Below are 15,122 nucleotides of genomic sequence, written 5' to 3'. Positions count from 1 at the left end.
CTGGATGCGGTTTCTGGAAGACCAGATTGAAGCCAGGGAATCACTTTCTACACTTCCATCCACCCTTCCCTCAACCCCATGCTGAGGCTTCCGAGGACCAACCTGGGCCTTCCATCCTGTAAGAAGTAGAGGAGCCCAGCTGGAGCCAGGTATAGTATTTTTTAACATATTTATTGTCCGAAAATTATTGTTGTTAACTAGATGTTATTATTGATAACAAATGAATGATTTAACAAAAAGTGTTTCACATATCAATAGACAGTAAGGGCCAAAAATGATTGTGACAAGAATGAAAAATGCTGGGCTCAGAATAATAGTCTTTTCTATTTCTTAACATTCAATTTGCAACAGTCATGAGCTGAAAATTGTGTGTGATTGATGAACCAAAAACTAAAACTATGTCCCTTTTTCATACACAGGTAGACCTCAGCCAGGACGAGGCTCTGGAATGTGGCAGACAGGAGGAGGCAGGGGTAAGTGTCAGCCAGGAGGTGGGGGTAAGTGTCAGCCAGGAGGTGGCCAGGCCCAGTAGCCTCACCCAATCCCAGGTGCTTCCCCTCCGCCTTACAACAAAAAGGGCCAGGAAGGGAAGTAACGTGGAGGAGGCAACACTGGGCCTCATTAAGGAGGCTAATGCGGCCCTGAAAACACCCCCCCAACGCTGAAGAGGCCTATAGCTGCTATGTAGCTGCAAAATTGCAGCAAATGGAGGAGGGCCAAGTCCTCATCTGTGAGAAGATTATTTTTCAGGCCCTTCATAAGGGGTTGAGGGGCCAAATGACTGATAACATGCACTTATGTGCGCTCGCCCATCCTCCTCCTGCCACAAGTCCACCTCCAGAGCCACAGCTTCCAAGGAATGCTACAAGGAAGCGTGGAGGGAAGGCTGCAAGGAAGACATAAAAGTGATGGCCTGGGTTCAGTCTGGTCTGACAGAAGACGCAGGCTGTGGTAGTACCACAGCCTGGGGACATATATGTCATCTGCTGCTGTCCCCTGTCTCTGGGGGTCCTGGACCAGATTGTGCTCCCTATTATATGGACTTCTCACGCTACCAATTTTTATTTACAAAGAGTTGATGTGTGCCCTGGGGTACAAAGGCTTCGCAAATTCAAGCAGTTTCTCCAGCGTTGCCTTCCTCTTTATTTTGTTATAAGCCAGAATAAATGGAGATTTTTTTTCTATGAAAATACTTGCCTATGTGTTTTTCTTCAAAAAGGACAGCTTGTTTGTGAGTAGGCAGGTACATTTCAAAAGTACAATGTCAAATTAACAAGGGACACCAACCAACCTCCTTGAGCTTTAAAAATACAAGATAATAATGTTGTTGTGGAAACTTGACACAAAAAAAAATTATGGAGATCACTAGAAAAAAAATTTTAAAAAATTAAAAAAACAGGAGATCTTGATTAAAAAAATAATGACTGTAAAAATAATTCTAAACATTATTATGGACATCTGGCTTTAAAAACAAAAAATATTATTCAGGAGATTACGAGAAATAATAAAGAAATAAGTTTGTCAGAAATCTGTGTGAATATCACCAGCAAAACAAATTCATTATTCTAGCATTATAAAGAACAAACAAATGTGCTGCATTAAAAGATCCAATAATTTGCAACGTGACGAATGTGCTATCTCCATTATGAACGCTAGTTTTACCAGACCGAGCGCTTCTGTATGCATAAATGGGCTCCTCCAGCAGGCTATTTCTCTTCCACAATTGCAGAAAATATGGGACTCTGTTTCTAAGGCCTCAAGTTGTGTGGAGCAGAGAGTGACGACTTATAAAATTTTATTCTTTTGGTATAAAACTTCAGAGGTTCTTCATGGGTGCAACCCTTCGGTCTCTTGGCTGTGTTGGAGATGCCATTGGGATTTGGGTACTTATTATCATAATTTTTGGGGCGTCCTATTATCTGACAGTTTTGGTCTTCAGTCCAGTCTCTTCTACAAAGTCTCCTTGGAATTAATCTCAACCTAGACCCAGTTCACTGTCTATTTGAAATGCCTGTCCAAATGCATCTCCGAACACGCCAAGAAATTGATTGCTTTTATTTTACTAGCTGCTAAACGGCTATACCCTTGGGTTTGTTATCTTCTACCCCTCCTACATACTCACAGTTATTGCATACTAGAGATCATATATGCAGAATTTATTGATCAAAGATTTGGGATCTATGGGGACAATTCTGAGGTTAATCCAGAATCAGTATCACAGGCCCCTGGATAGCTACCTTTCTTCTTTCACTATTTGAGTTACCCTTTGTCTGTCTCATTTTTATGTTTCATGGTGTATGTCCCCCTCCCCCCTGTCTTCTTATGCCCTGTACACACGACCGGTTTTGCCGTCGGAATAAACTCTGAAGGTTTTTCCAACGGATGGATGGACTTGTGTCTTTTTTCAACCTGACTAACTATGTAACTATGGAATTCCGCTCAAACTGTCTTCCATACACACGGTCACACCAAATTCTGACCGTCAAGAACGCAGTGACGTACAACACGTACGACGGCACTAGAAAAAGGAAGTTCAATAGCCAGTGTGCCACCCTTTGGGCTCCTCCTGCTAATCTCATCGGAACAGCATACAGACGAGTGGTTTTCCGATAGTAATTTGTTCCGTTGGAAAAATATAGAACATGTTCTCTATCTAAGTCCGTCTGAATTTTCGAGTGAAAAAGTCCGATGGGGCATACACATGGTCAGAATATACGATGAAAAGCTCCCATCGGATTTTTTCTGACGGAAATTCCGACCGTGTGTACGTGGCATTACTGTGTATCCCTTTGCTGATAATACTGAGACAACTATGTGTGGCCCAATATATGAGCTGTAAAAGGCTTATGTGATATTTTCTTCCTGTTTACAAAGCCTGCTCTATTGCTAACCACTCTCACAATATCTATGGCTCACATTTTGTTTTCATGTTTCATAAGTCCTATGTATCTTTGCTTGCTCTACTCTTACTATGGTACTTTTGCTGTTCCGATTTCCTTTGTACTGCTTTGGAAAAACCCAATAAATACACAATTATAAAAAAAAAAAAAAAATGATTTACTGACTGCTAAAACCAATGGACACTACTCTATACTCTTACTGTTGGACCTTTCCGCTGCCTTTGATTCTGTTGACCACTGTCCTCCATAGTAAATTCCACTCCCTTGGCCTTTAAGATTCTGCACTTTCCTGGTTCTCCTCCTATCTATCACAGCACCTCCTCCACTTTCTCTTTCTGCAGGAGTCTCCCAAGGCTCTGTTCTTAGACCCCTTCTCTTCTCTATCTACACCTCCTCTCTTGGTCACTTGATAACCTCCCATAGCTTCCAATGTCATCTCTACGCCAATAAAGACCCAAACAATGTCCAACAATAACCTCAAAAGAGAAGTTTCAAAATAAATCTACAAAACTAATTTGAAAATTGCTTTATTCTCTCATCTCCCCATTTTCTTCCTCCTCTTCTACTCTTCGTATATACAATGCATTATTACACCTTATTAGAACTTCTCCAAGATGTCCGGATAATGCACCATCAATATACTCTTCTGTATTGGCAAGCTGCATGTTCATGTAGCCATCCATAGGGACCAGGTATCCCTTGTATTCCATACCCCATTTTAGTTTCACCATTAGTGGCTTACCAGTAAGGCCATTAAGGAATGGTTTTGTGTTTAGTGGCAAACTGAAGCCGTCTGCTGATCTACAGACCAGTGAAAGGAAGGGAAAATTTCCCAGCAGAATGCTCCAAGAACACACTGCCAGAGAGAGTATGAAATGGCTAAAGGTACTCTTGATGAAAGCAAGAATTGTCCTTTCTGTAAAAAATTGAATGCATATGCACCTGTCAAATAGGTGTGGAAAAATTGGCCCTTGGGTATTAATTGTGCCCATAAAACCTATACCAAAAAATTACTTCAAGATAAAAATCAACACAACAAAGCTAGGCAGCCTAGACAGTCTTGCAGAGATTCCAGATCCCAAAAACATTTAATCAGTAACATCGGCATCAAGAGCTTCATAGCTGCTGCTAATCCAGGACTGATTCATTTTGACAAATGTCAGTCGGTCAACAGAATCTGTGGACAGACACGCTCTTTTATCTGTCACAAAACCTCCGGCAGAACTGAATGCCCGTTTGAAAAGCATGTTGGATGCAGGGCAGCCCAGCAGCTCAATTTCATACTGGGCAAGTTCTGGCCAGTGGTCTATTCTCATGACCCATAAACCCAGTGGATAATTTTACACCATATGATGCAGACGCTGCTGATGGGATTTGGAAACTGACAGCCCTGGAAATCGAGGACTACATTTTTTTTTTAAATGCATCACTGTGGCGGCCCCCTTCTCCACCGGTCCTCCTGACCAACAGAAGCCTCAAAACTACCTTTTCCATGAGACTGTAACCTTTGGAAAGGTGTTACATAAGCTCTTCTTTAAGGTTTTTTCAAGATATTTCATCCTGCGCTACCTCTGCGAGGGCAGGATGAGTTCAGAGACTTTCCCCTTGTAATGGTGGTCAAGGAGGGTTGCCAACCAATAATGATCTTTCTCCTTAATGCCACAAATTCTCGGGTCCTTTTGCAGGGTTTGAAGAATAAGGGAGCCCATGCACTGCAAATTTGCAGAGGCATGAGAAGCAGGGTCCTTGGGGTCACTGAGGATTACACTATCTGGAATTGCCTCCTCCCAGCCATGTAATACTCCCAAGGTTTCTGGGGACTGAAAACCATCTCTTGAAATATGTCTTCCTCTGCTTCAATGCCTCCAAAACTGATAGAATCCTCCTCCCTCTCCTCTTGTGTGTTCTGTGGCGTGGCAAGAATGGAAATCCTCCTCTTCCTCCCACTGCTCTACTTCGATTGCTCTGTCCATAATGCCATGCAGAGTATGCTCCAGCAGGAGCACAAGAGGGATAGTGCCACTGATGCATGCATTGTCACGGCTCGCCATCCTTGTTGCCTCCTCAAATGGTGACAGTACAGTACATGCATCCTTTATCAGCAGCGATTGGCGTGGGGAAAGAAAGCACGAGCTCCCCTGAGCCTGTGCCATACTCAAACAGGTACTTGTTGATGGCCCTCTGCTACATGTGCAGCCGCTGCAGCATTGCCAAAGTTGAGTTCCACCTGGTGTGCATGTCATAAATCAGGCTGTTTATGGGCAGGTGGAATTCCTCTTAATTTCAGCTAACCGAGCACTGGCTGTGTATGACAGCCCCTGAAATGGCTACAGACTCTTCTGGCCTGCCTTATAAGATCTTGCAAACCTGGGTACCTGTTTTAGAAATGCTGCGCCACCAAATTGAGGACATGCGCCAGGCATGCCACATGTGTCAACTTTCCCAGTCTAAGGGTCAGACAGTAGGTTAGTGCCATTATCGCACATCACCATTCCTGGCTCAAGCTTCCTTGGCATGAACCATCTCTGGCCCTACCCCTGCAGAGCTGAAAGAATACCTGCTCCGGTGTGGCTCCTGTCCCCTAGACAGACCAGCTGAAGCCCCTTGAATGCTTAAAGGGTACTGGTCATTCATAGGACAATTCAGCAGAGGAGGGCATGGAGGAGGAGGAGTGGGTAGAGCTGACAGAGCTCACATCATCACCACCAGCTGTATGGAGGCGTAGTGGCAAAACAAGCTCCAGCACTGAGCCTTGTCCTGCATCCTTTCTAGTTGCAAGCAGAGTTACTCAGTGTGCTGTGAACTAAATATATTGTCTCTGACCATGCTTGCTGGACCATGTGTCAGCAGTAAAGTGGACCTTGCTGCTGACTGCCTTGCCCAATGATGCCAAAACATTGCCTTCCCTGTGATGGTACAGAACTGGAATGGCCTTACGTGCAAAGAAATACCTTCCATTGTGGTACAGCACATTCTGCAAATTCACAGAAGGGGCAGAATCCACCAGACGTTTATACATTTTTAACAGTTACCTGTTTAGAGTTACAGAGGAGGTCTTTTACTAGAATTATTGCTCACACTCTGACGATCGCAGTGATACCTCACATGTGTGATTTGAACACCGTTTACATTTGCAGGCACAACTTAACTTATATATGCGCTTTTTCATTAGCCGCATTGGTTGTTATCATGAGATAGCCAAACGCTAGCTCTAAAAAACTACCATTGTGATGCCTGCGACTGCACCTCGGTCACCCCGGTATAACCACTTCAAGCAAATGATGTACAGGTACGTGATTTTGCGTGAAGTGGTTAACATTGCACTACACTATACTCACGCTATACTCAGACTACACTAACACTACACTGATACTCTACACTCAGAGTCACAATAACACACTAACTCACTAATAGCGAAAAGAGCCCTGCTTTATTTCCACTCCAACACACTGCAAAAGGTTCCTGTGGGAAGAAACTTTTTATAGCGTGGGGTGGGTTTATGAGCACTGAGCCATCATGACTTTGTCCAATTATGGCTCTGACTGTGCTCTGTGCGCTGACTGGGCAAAGCCTTGCACCTGACCAGCGGTCAGGTGCATTGCTTCATCCAGTTAGGACCCTAGAATGCACTGTGCAGCACGCAGTGCATTGTGGGGTGTTCAGCGGGCGAACTTCCCGCTGAGCGAGTCGCAAATTCGGGCCAAACTTCCAAACTTTTGCTCGGTTCGAACTGTTTGCCCAGCTGTAATTACAATGGATACAGCAAATGAGAAGTACAAACACCACTTTCCAAGGTCGGCAGGAACAAAATTAGGAAATATGGCAGGTAGCTCATACTATCAGAGTTCTCTAGAGACTAGAAAACTCTCATGCCCTGTACACGCGTTCGGACATTGATCGGACATTCCAACAACAAAATCCATGGATTTTTTTCTGACGGATGTTGTCTCAAACTTGTTTTGCATACACACGGTCGCACAAAGTTGTCGGAAAATCTGATCGTTCCGAACGTGGTGACGTAAAACACGTACGTCGGGACTATAAATGGGGCAGTAGCCAATAGCTTTCGTCTCTTAATTTATTCTGAGCACACGTGGCACTTTGTGCGTCAGAATTGTCCACACACGGTCGGAATTTACGCAAACGGATTTTGTTGTCGGAAAATTATATAGCCTGCTCTCAAACTTTGTGTGCCGGAAATTCTGATGGAAAAAGTCTGATGGAGCCCACACACAGTCGGAAGTTTCGGAATTTCCGTCGGAAAGGGCATAACTCTACCACTTTACAAAACACTGGTTTAGGAATTTTATGTTCACTTTCGGCCACCAATCCTCAGAAAGGATGTCTTTGAAATGGAGAAAATCCTGAGAAGGGCAACAAAACTAATAAAGGGCGGGTGGAGAACCGGCTACAAACATTAAACTTATACACCCTGGAAAAGAGGCTTTTAAAGTGGTTATAACTGTAAATTTTAAATAACAAACAGGTGTGTACTTACCTGCTAAGTGCAATGGAATTGCACAGAGCGGACAGAAACCTCCTCTTCTCTGATCCCCCGCCAGGGTTCCTGGCTCCTCCCCTCTGGTGAGTGCTCCCATTGAAAGCTGATTTCTATAAAAGGGGGAACAAATGCAAGCTCACTCCCATGTCATTGTCTATTGACACAGACGGTGGGACTCATCCACGCCCCCCCCCCCCGCTCCCTAGTCACTGGGATTGATTGACAGCAGTGGGAGACCAGGAAGTGAGGGGAGAGAATAGCTGCAGATGGGCACAGAGCTGGATCGATTGAGGGCTCAGGTAAGTAAAAGCTGAGTGAGGGGAGATACTAATGCCTAAACATATTTTACCCTAATGCAAGGAATGCAAAATGTTTAGGCTTTTTATAATCACTTTAAGAAGGGATATGATCACAATATACAAATCCTTAAATGGTGGCTAGGTCTTTGGAAAGAAACAATTTTTTCACAATGAAGTTAGACAAGAAGAGATTCAATGTTAAACTGCATAAGGGGTTCTTTACTGTTAGAGCTGTAAGGAGGTCCTGTATATGGAACCAATGAGAAGCTTGTGCTAGGTGCTCCAGGGAAAAACCCATCCACTATATGGAATAGATAATCCTTCCCCCCATCCCTGCATAGCCTGGATGTGTTCCTAGAGCCAAGCCGAATGTGAGGAGGCAAAAGCCTGATCTTGCGGATGTGCCTGAAACCCTAAAAATAGAGGGGAATTGGAGTGGAAAGTCACCTGCTTGGCCCCCCCAAAACAAGGATCTGTGAGTAAACAAGCTTTCTTTTACCTCTCGCCCTGAAATTAATTACAATTTCTAGACTGGTACCTTATCTTAGTGCCTAAAAACTAACTCTGTATAGAAATCCATCCGTTTATTCATCTCCTTAAGATTATAATGAATATCAGAAGTCTAAACTACACAGAACAAACGTTTGAAGTAGGAAATTGCATGAAATAAACGGAGGAGAGACGAAAAAGGGCTCTAAAGCAATAAAAGGAACAGGTGCAAATTAAGGTAGGCAGGGGAGCAAGAAACAAAGGGGAAGAGGGGAGTGTGTGGTTGGACAAAAAGTGACAACAGAACAGTGGGCTACCTACCCAAGCTTGCATATGTGAGAAAGAGAATAAGGTCAAGAAAAATGCAGGGGATATCTGAATGATGCCTGCAGCTACAGGCATTATTCAGATATCATCTTTTAGAGCCAGCGATTCTGTGCACCGTAAGAATGATCATAGCAGCAGTTCCACCACTTGATTGTTCTTACAGGCAACGGGAAGGGACATTCCCCCCTTCTGCCACCCTTCGGTGCTTCTCTGGGCTCTCCCGTTCCATCGGGGACCCGGAGAAAGAATCCGCCGCCACGGGCACGATGTTATGACGTCAAGTCCGGGCCTCGGATGTAAACAAAGCCGTGATCTTGGCTGGAAAGCATAGGATCATTCATTTTTTTTAATCTGATGCTTTCCAGCCTGGAGGAGAGATGTGGGGTCTTATAGACCCCATATTTCTCCATAAAGAAGACCTGTCACCCACCGTTCCTATTACAAGGGATGTTTACATTCCTTGTAATAGGAAAAAAATGATCAATAATTTTTTTTAAGACACACACACGTAAGTCCCGCCCACATATGTAAACGCCGTTCAAACCACACATGTGAGGTATCGCCACGTGCGTTAGAGAGAGAGCAACAATTGTAGCACTAGAGCTCCTCTGTAACTCTAAACTGGTAACCTGTAAAAAAAAATTTAAAGCGTCGCCTATGGAGATTTTTAAGTACCAAAGTTTGGTGCCATTCCATGAGTGAGCTCAATTTTAAAGATGTTGGGTATCTATTTACTCGGTATAACATCATCTTTCACATTATACAAAAAAAATTGGGCTAACTTTACTGTTTTGTTATTTTTTAATTCATGAAACAGTTTTTCCCCCCAAAAAAGCGTTTGAAAAATAGTTGCGCAAATACCATGCGACATAAAAAGTTGCAACAACCTCTATTTTATTCCCCAGGGTGTCTGCTAAAAAAATATATACAATGTTTGGGGTTCTGAGTAATTTTCTAGCAAAAAAATTATGATTTTTACATATAGGAGAGGAGTGCCAGAATAGGCCTGGTATGGAAGTGGTTAAAGACCAATTAGTTCCAAAACTATGCTCATACATGAATGGAATAGAAGGAAAGGAGATGAGGAAAGAGTCACTGCAGGCTTATGTTACAGTGATACCAAAAGAGGGAAAAGATGTGACTCTGTGCTCTAGCCATAGACCAATAGCGCTGTTAAACACTGATACAAAACTATATGCAAAAGTCTTAGCCACTAGATTAAAAGAGTTGATGCCTGAGTGGATCCATGCAGACCAGACTGAGTTTATCCCAGGGAGAGAGGGCAAAGATAACGGAATAAGAACATTACTCCTAATGCATAAATCGAGAGGTGGAAAGTCCCCAGATCTACTCTTGTCAATTGATGCTGAAAAGTCCCAAGATGACCCAATAGATAAAAGAGTTATATAGTCATCCTACAGCTTTAGTTAAGATGAATGGGAGCCTTTCACCTCTCTTTGAACTGTATAATGGAACAAGGCAGGGGTGCCATCGCTCATGCCTCTTCCATTTGTGCTGTCATTGAAGCCACTTTGGGCAACCATACGGAACAGCACGAACATAAGGGAAGTGAAGAGCGGAGACAAAGAACATACAATAGCGGCATATCCCGACAACGTTTTGACCTATATATTCAATCCTAGAATAACTCTCCCAAATTTAGTCAAATAGCTAAAAGAATATGGAGAACTCTCCAATTTAAAGATTTAATTTATTCAGAAAATGACGATGCCTGTCAATAGAAAGCACCCTTTCAAACCTTTCCCGGCAAATCAGCATCACCTCCTCTTTGCTAAAGATTCTTTAGCAAAGAGGAGGTGATGCTGATTTGCCGGGAAAGGTTTGAAAGGGTGCTTTCTATTGACAGGCATCGTCATTTTCTGAATAAATTATGAGAAACCATTATGAACACTTTACTGAAGGTCCCCATGCTGGCTGATTGAAGGCTGCATTCCTCCATCATACCTTTGCGGGTGAGACACCTACATCGAGTTCCGGATCATCCATCTCCCTCAGCTCACCAACGATTGCCACAGAGGAACCAGGAGAACCTGCTGTATACGTCCTCCCATCGAGCTTCCATTGGGATCGCTGATCCACAAGCCTGTATGACACCTAGCCGTATGGCAAACATGTCCACCCATTCCGGTAAGGGTATTTGCTCCTTCTATACTTTTTTGTGGATATCGACTATTGGAACACCATCCCTGTGATTTACATGGCATACAAGAGTTTTGAGACACCATCCCTGTGATTTATTTATGACATCTAAGATTAACTTCTTGTCCACCCATAAACATATCATCCCACCTTGTTGGACACTTATACGTTTATAACACTCACTGAGTTGGACACTTATATGGCTATGGACTAAATAGTTATTTCATGAAAAAAATTGTTTATAATATTTTTTCACCTATTTTACACCACTTTTTTATATGTCTGGTAGTCACATTTATGTGCACCGTTCACCTCTATTTAGCGCTGCATTTATATTACCCATCTGTTTTGCTTTGTTACTACATTGTGGATGCTGGCTGCTTTATGCGTCATCTTTTAATTTTTGTGAGTAGCGCAACATTATTGTATTTTTGTTTGTTTTATTCAATTTTAATATTTAACTCTACATAGTCTCACCAACCTTAGCAGATTTAGAAGAACCATGTAGTAAGATTAAATTTGAATAAATTACAAATGCAATTATCCATGACTAGAGACTAATAATCGCACCTGCAATATATTCTCATAAATAACAAGCTGCCTGCAAGTATCCATAGATAGATATAGATAATAATAATATGTGCTTGATGATTAATAATCACACATACACTATGTTCTCATAAAAATTCACTTGCCCCAGAGCCGAAAAGCAGGAGAGGAAACAGTAATCGCATACTGGAAGGTAAAGGAAGAAACTCAACCAGGGATATTGAATATGTTCGTGAACAATTTCTAATTCATGGTCATCAAAAGCCCAGATCAAGTTTACAATGACAATGTATATAAATAGTTATCTATAAAAGCATTCACATCCACATCAATATTAAGGCCAAAAGGGGTAAAACACCGTACTCTATGAATCCATGCCATTTCTAACCTAGACAACCCTCTGATGTAGGCACTACCCCTCCAATGTGCACTGAACTTATCTATACCTATAAATAGGGTTTTGGAGGGATCCCTGTTATGATGTACAGCGTAATGCTTGGATACCGAATGATGTTTAAAACCATTTCTGATAATAGTGATGTGTTCTCCCAAGCTAATCTGCATAGTACGTTTGGTCCTGCCCACATATTGCAGTCCGAAAGGGCACTGTAACAGGTATACTACTCCCACTATGGAGCAAGTAATAAATGGTTCAATACAGTGCGCCACTGATGTACTGGTTGATAGAAATTGACCTGTTGTACTTTTTTACTTGGCATTTACATTGATGATACCCTGTCAAGTTTTGGAAAAAGGACAATTTTTTGGTCGAAGTGAGGGAACACCCCTAAATATCACTTGGGGTTTGGTGGGGAGGAATATCTTGATAATCCGACCATTTCCCAATATATACCAATGCTTAAGTATGATGTTTTTAATCTGGTGATATTGGGTGGAAAATGTAGTAATAAAAGGTACTGAGAATGATTTATCTTTATTTGCCTTTCTACTTTTCTCCTCTAGGAGACTTGCTCTCTCCATCATCCCCACCTGTTCAATAACGCCCTCTAAGGTTTCAGCCACATAACCTTTTTCTACAAGTCCGCCCTTTAGAATCTGTGCTTGAACCCTATAGGGTCATAGTGACAGCTGTCAAGAGGTATAAAGGCATTTCTATTGGTTGCTTTGAAGTGAGTAATGGTATTAAATATCTCCCCTCTTTTGGATATAGTCAAATCCAAAAAGTTAATTTCTTCTTGACTTGCATGGTATGTAAACTTGATTCCACTCTGATTGTTGTTGAGCATGACAAAGAACTCCTCCAGCTGTAAATTAGTACCCTCCCATAAAAACAGTATACATCATCAATATATCTGGCCCAAAATGTTAAAAATGGACTTCAATCAGTGAATATCACCTCTTCTTCCCACTTCGCCAAGAATACATTTGCTAAATTAGGGGCATATTTAGCTCCCATAGCAACGCCACATTTCTGGCCATAAAATTGGTTGTTGAACCAAAAATAGTTGTGGCTTGCTGCGAATTCCAGCAGTTCTATGATGTAATTCTGCTGAATAATGGGTATCTTAGATGACTCTTGTAGATAATATTTCACTGCTCCTATACCTAAGTGGTGTGGTATAGTGGTGTACAAAGAAGTGACATCAGCTGTCACCATCCACACACCATCTGTAGGTCTAAGTTGGGACAATAAATTGATCACATGATGAGTATCTTTCAGAAATGAGGGGGTCTGTTGGACAAGTGGTTTGAGAAAAAAGTCTATATACTTGCCCACCCGGGACGTAACTGAATCGATACCACTCACAATAGGACGTCCCTGGGGGCAAGTAAGACTCTTATGAATCTTGGGCAAGCAATATAAGATCGGTATGTGTCTCTTTCTTATTCAGAATATTGAGATCAGCTCCTTTTTGATCAATGCCTCCAGAGATTTTTTGTACTTCACCACCGGAGTCCCATTTAAAATATAGGTATCTTGGTCATCAACAATGTTGTGCATTTCCTTGAGATAGTCACATCTGTCCAGTATCACTGTCCCCCCTCCCTTGTCAGCAGGGCGAATGACCAGATCTTTGTTAGTACACAACAAGTTCAGTCCCTCCTCCAGGTCCTTGGTCATTTTATGATTTTTTTACTTTTACCGATTCCAAATCCATCAAGACCACATCTCTAAAGACTTTCAAACATGGGGCCAAAACACCTGGGGGGTTAAATAAACATGCATTGGCCAGTCCAGAACTCGGACAGTGTATATGCAGCATTTCTGACAGGTATTGTCGCAAAATGTCTTTTGATATTTATTTTGCGTACATACCTGTGTATATCCATATAGGTTTGAAATGTATTTTATTTCCTTGGCGGTGCAAATTTTAAACCCTTATTTAATAAAGAAATCTCAGAATCAGATAGGGTTTTAGTACCCAAATTAAAAATTCCATCAGCCTTTAAGTTCTTTTTCTTTTTTGATTGTACTCTCCTCCCTGCTCTGGCTCCTCTTTGCCTTCGACAGGTCTTTTAATTCCTTGATTCTTTTAATTTGAATTTCCATCATTGAGCCTATTGGATTTGTCTCTTCCCTATGTTTCCCCTATATTTGTATGTCTCATAATGTGACTCCCTCTGGTCATACACTGTAGGGTCCATATTGTTAGGGCCTTCCCTATCATGAATAGGAAAAAAACTGTTCTGGGTGTCAATATTATACTTGTATTCTGAGTAATTTCTACCTATGTCCTGTTGGCTCCTATTATATTGATTAGGGGCGTAATTGTACTGTGGTCCATAGTCATTGTTAGAATGCCTATTTATATCATAACCTTGTTAGGAGGGGAGATTCCCTACCATAGGGTAAAGATTGTGCTTGGTGGGACTGATGAGCATATCCTTGGTCGTAATTGGTATTGTGTCTAGGGGGAGGTGGATGGCCCCACCCTGAATTCTTAGATTGTTGCCCCCCTCTCCCTGTTCCACCTCCTCTATAGGGTGACTGATGGGAGGGGCTTCTACCTTTTTCTGAAACTTGCCAGAATTCTGAGAATTCTTCGCTGGAGATCTATAGTTCTCATCCCGAGCAGGAAAATGACCCCTGCTTCATTGAAGTATTGAAACCATTCCTCCAACTCTAATTTCGCCTTTTTGGGGACATACTTCCCACCTATTTAGTTTAATATAGGTCTCAAGAAATGCTACATCCCATTGGGTGTGTATTTCCATCCAGTTCAACCATTAAAAAAAATAAATAAATAAAAAATATCGTACAATCCAATATACCCAATTCTATACCCACAGTTGATCCAGAGGAAGGCAAAAAACCCCATCAGAGCATGCTCCAGTTTGCTACAGCAGGGGAAAAAATTCCTTACTGATCCCCCAAGAGGCAATCGGATTTTCCCTGGATCAACTTTACCTATAAATGTTAGTACCCAGTTATATTATCGCTAATATCAGAAATGGATTTAAACATCATTCGGTATCCAAGCATTACGCCGTGCATCAGAACAGGGATCCCTCCAATACCCTATTTATAGGTATTGATAAATTCAGCGCACATTGGAGGGGTAGTGCCTACATCAGAGAGTTGTCTAGGTTAGAAATGGCATGGATTCATAGAGTACGGTGTTATACCCCTTTTGGCCTTAATATTGATGTGGATGTGAATGCTTTTATAGATAACTCTTGATATATATTGACATTGTAAGCTTGATCTGGGCTTTTGATGACAATGAATTAGAAATTGTTCAAGAAACCTATTCACTATCCCTGGTTGAGTTTCTTCCTTTACCTTCCAGTATGCGATTACTGTTTCCTCTCCTGCTTTTCGGCTCTGGGGCAAGTGAATTTTTATGAGAACATAGTGTATGTGTGATTATTAATCATCAAGCACATATTATTATTATCTATATCTATCTATGGATACTTGCAGGCAGCTTGTTA

General features: G+C 41.9%; 1 protein-coding gene and 1 pseudogene across 2 annotated transcripts in view; one reads left to right on the top strand and one right to left on the bottom strand.

The window, feature by feature from the left end:
• The window catches only part of CNTNAP1 (contactin associated protein 1), a 668,106-nt gene that overhangs the window by 541,768 nt on the left and 111,216 nt on the right, over positions 1-15,122 (top strand). The gene's annotated exons all lie outside the window — the stretch shown is intronic.
• On the bottom strand, positions 3,428-13,308 carry LOC141114246 (small nuclear ribonucleoprotein F pseudogene; annotated as a pseudogene).

Source organism: Aquarana catesbeiana, linkage group LG12, assembly GCF_042186555.1.
Source record: "Aquarana catesbeiana isolate 2022-GZ linkage group LG12, ASM4218655v1, whole genome shotgun sequence".
Classification (NCBI taxonomy): Eukaryota; Metazoa; Chordata; class Amphibia; order Anura; family Ranidae; genus Aquarana; species Aquarana catesbeiana.
This window is presented reverse-complemented; position numbering and strand designations above follow the sequence as displayed.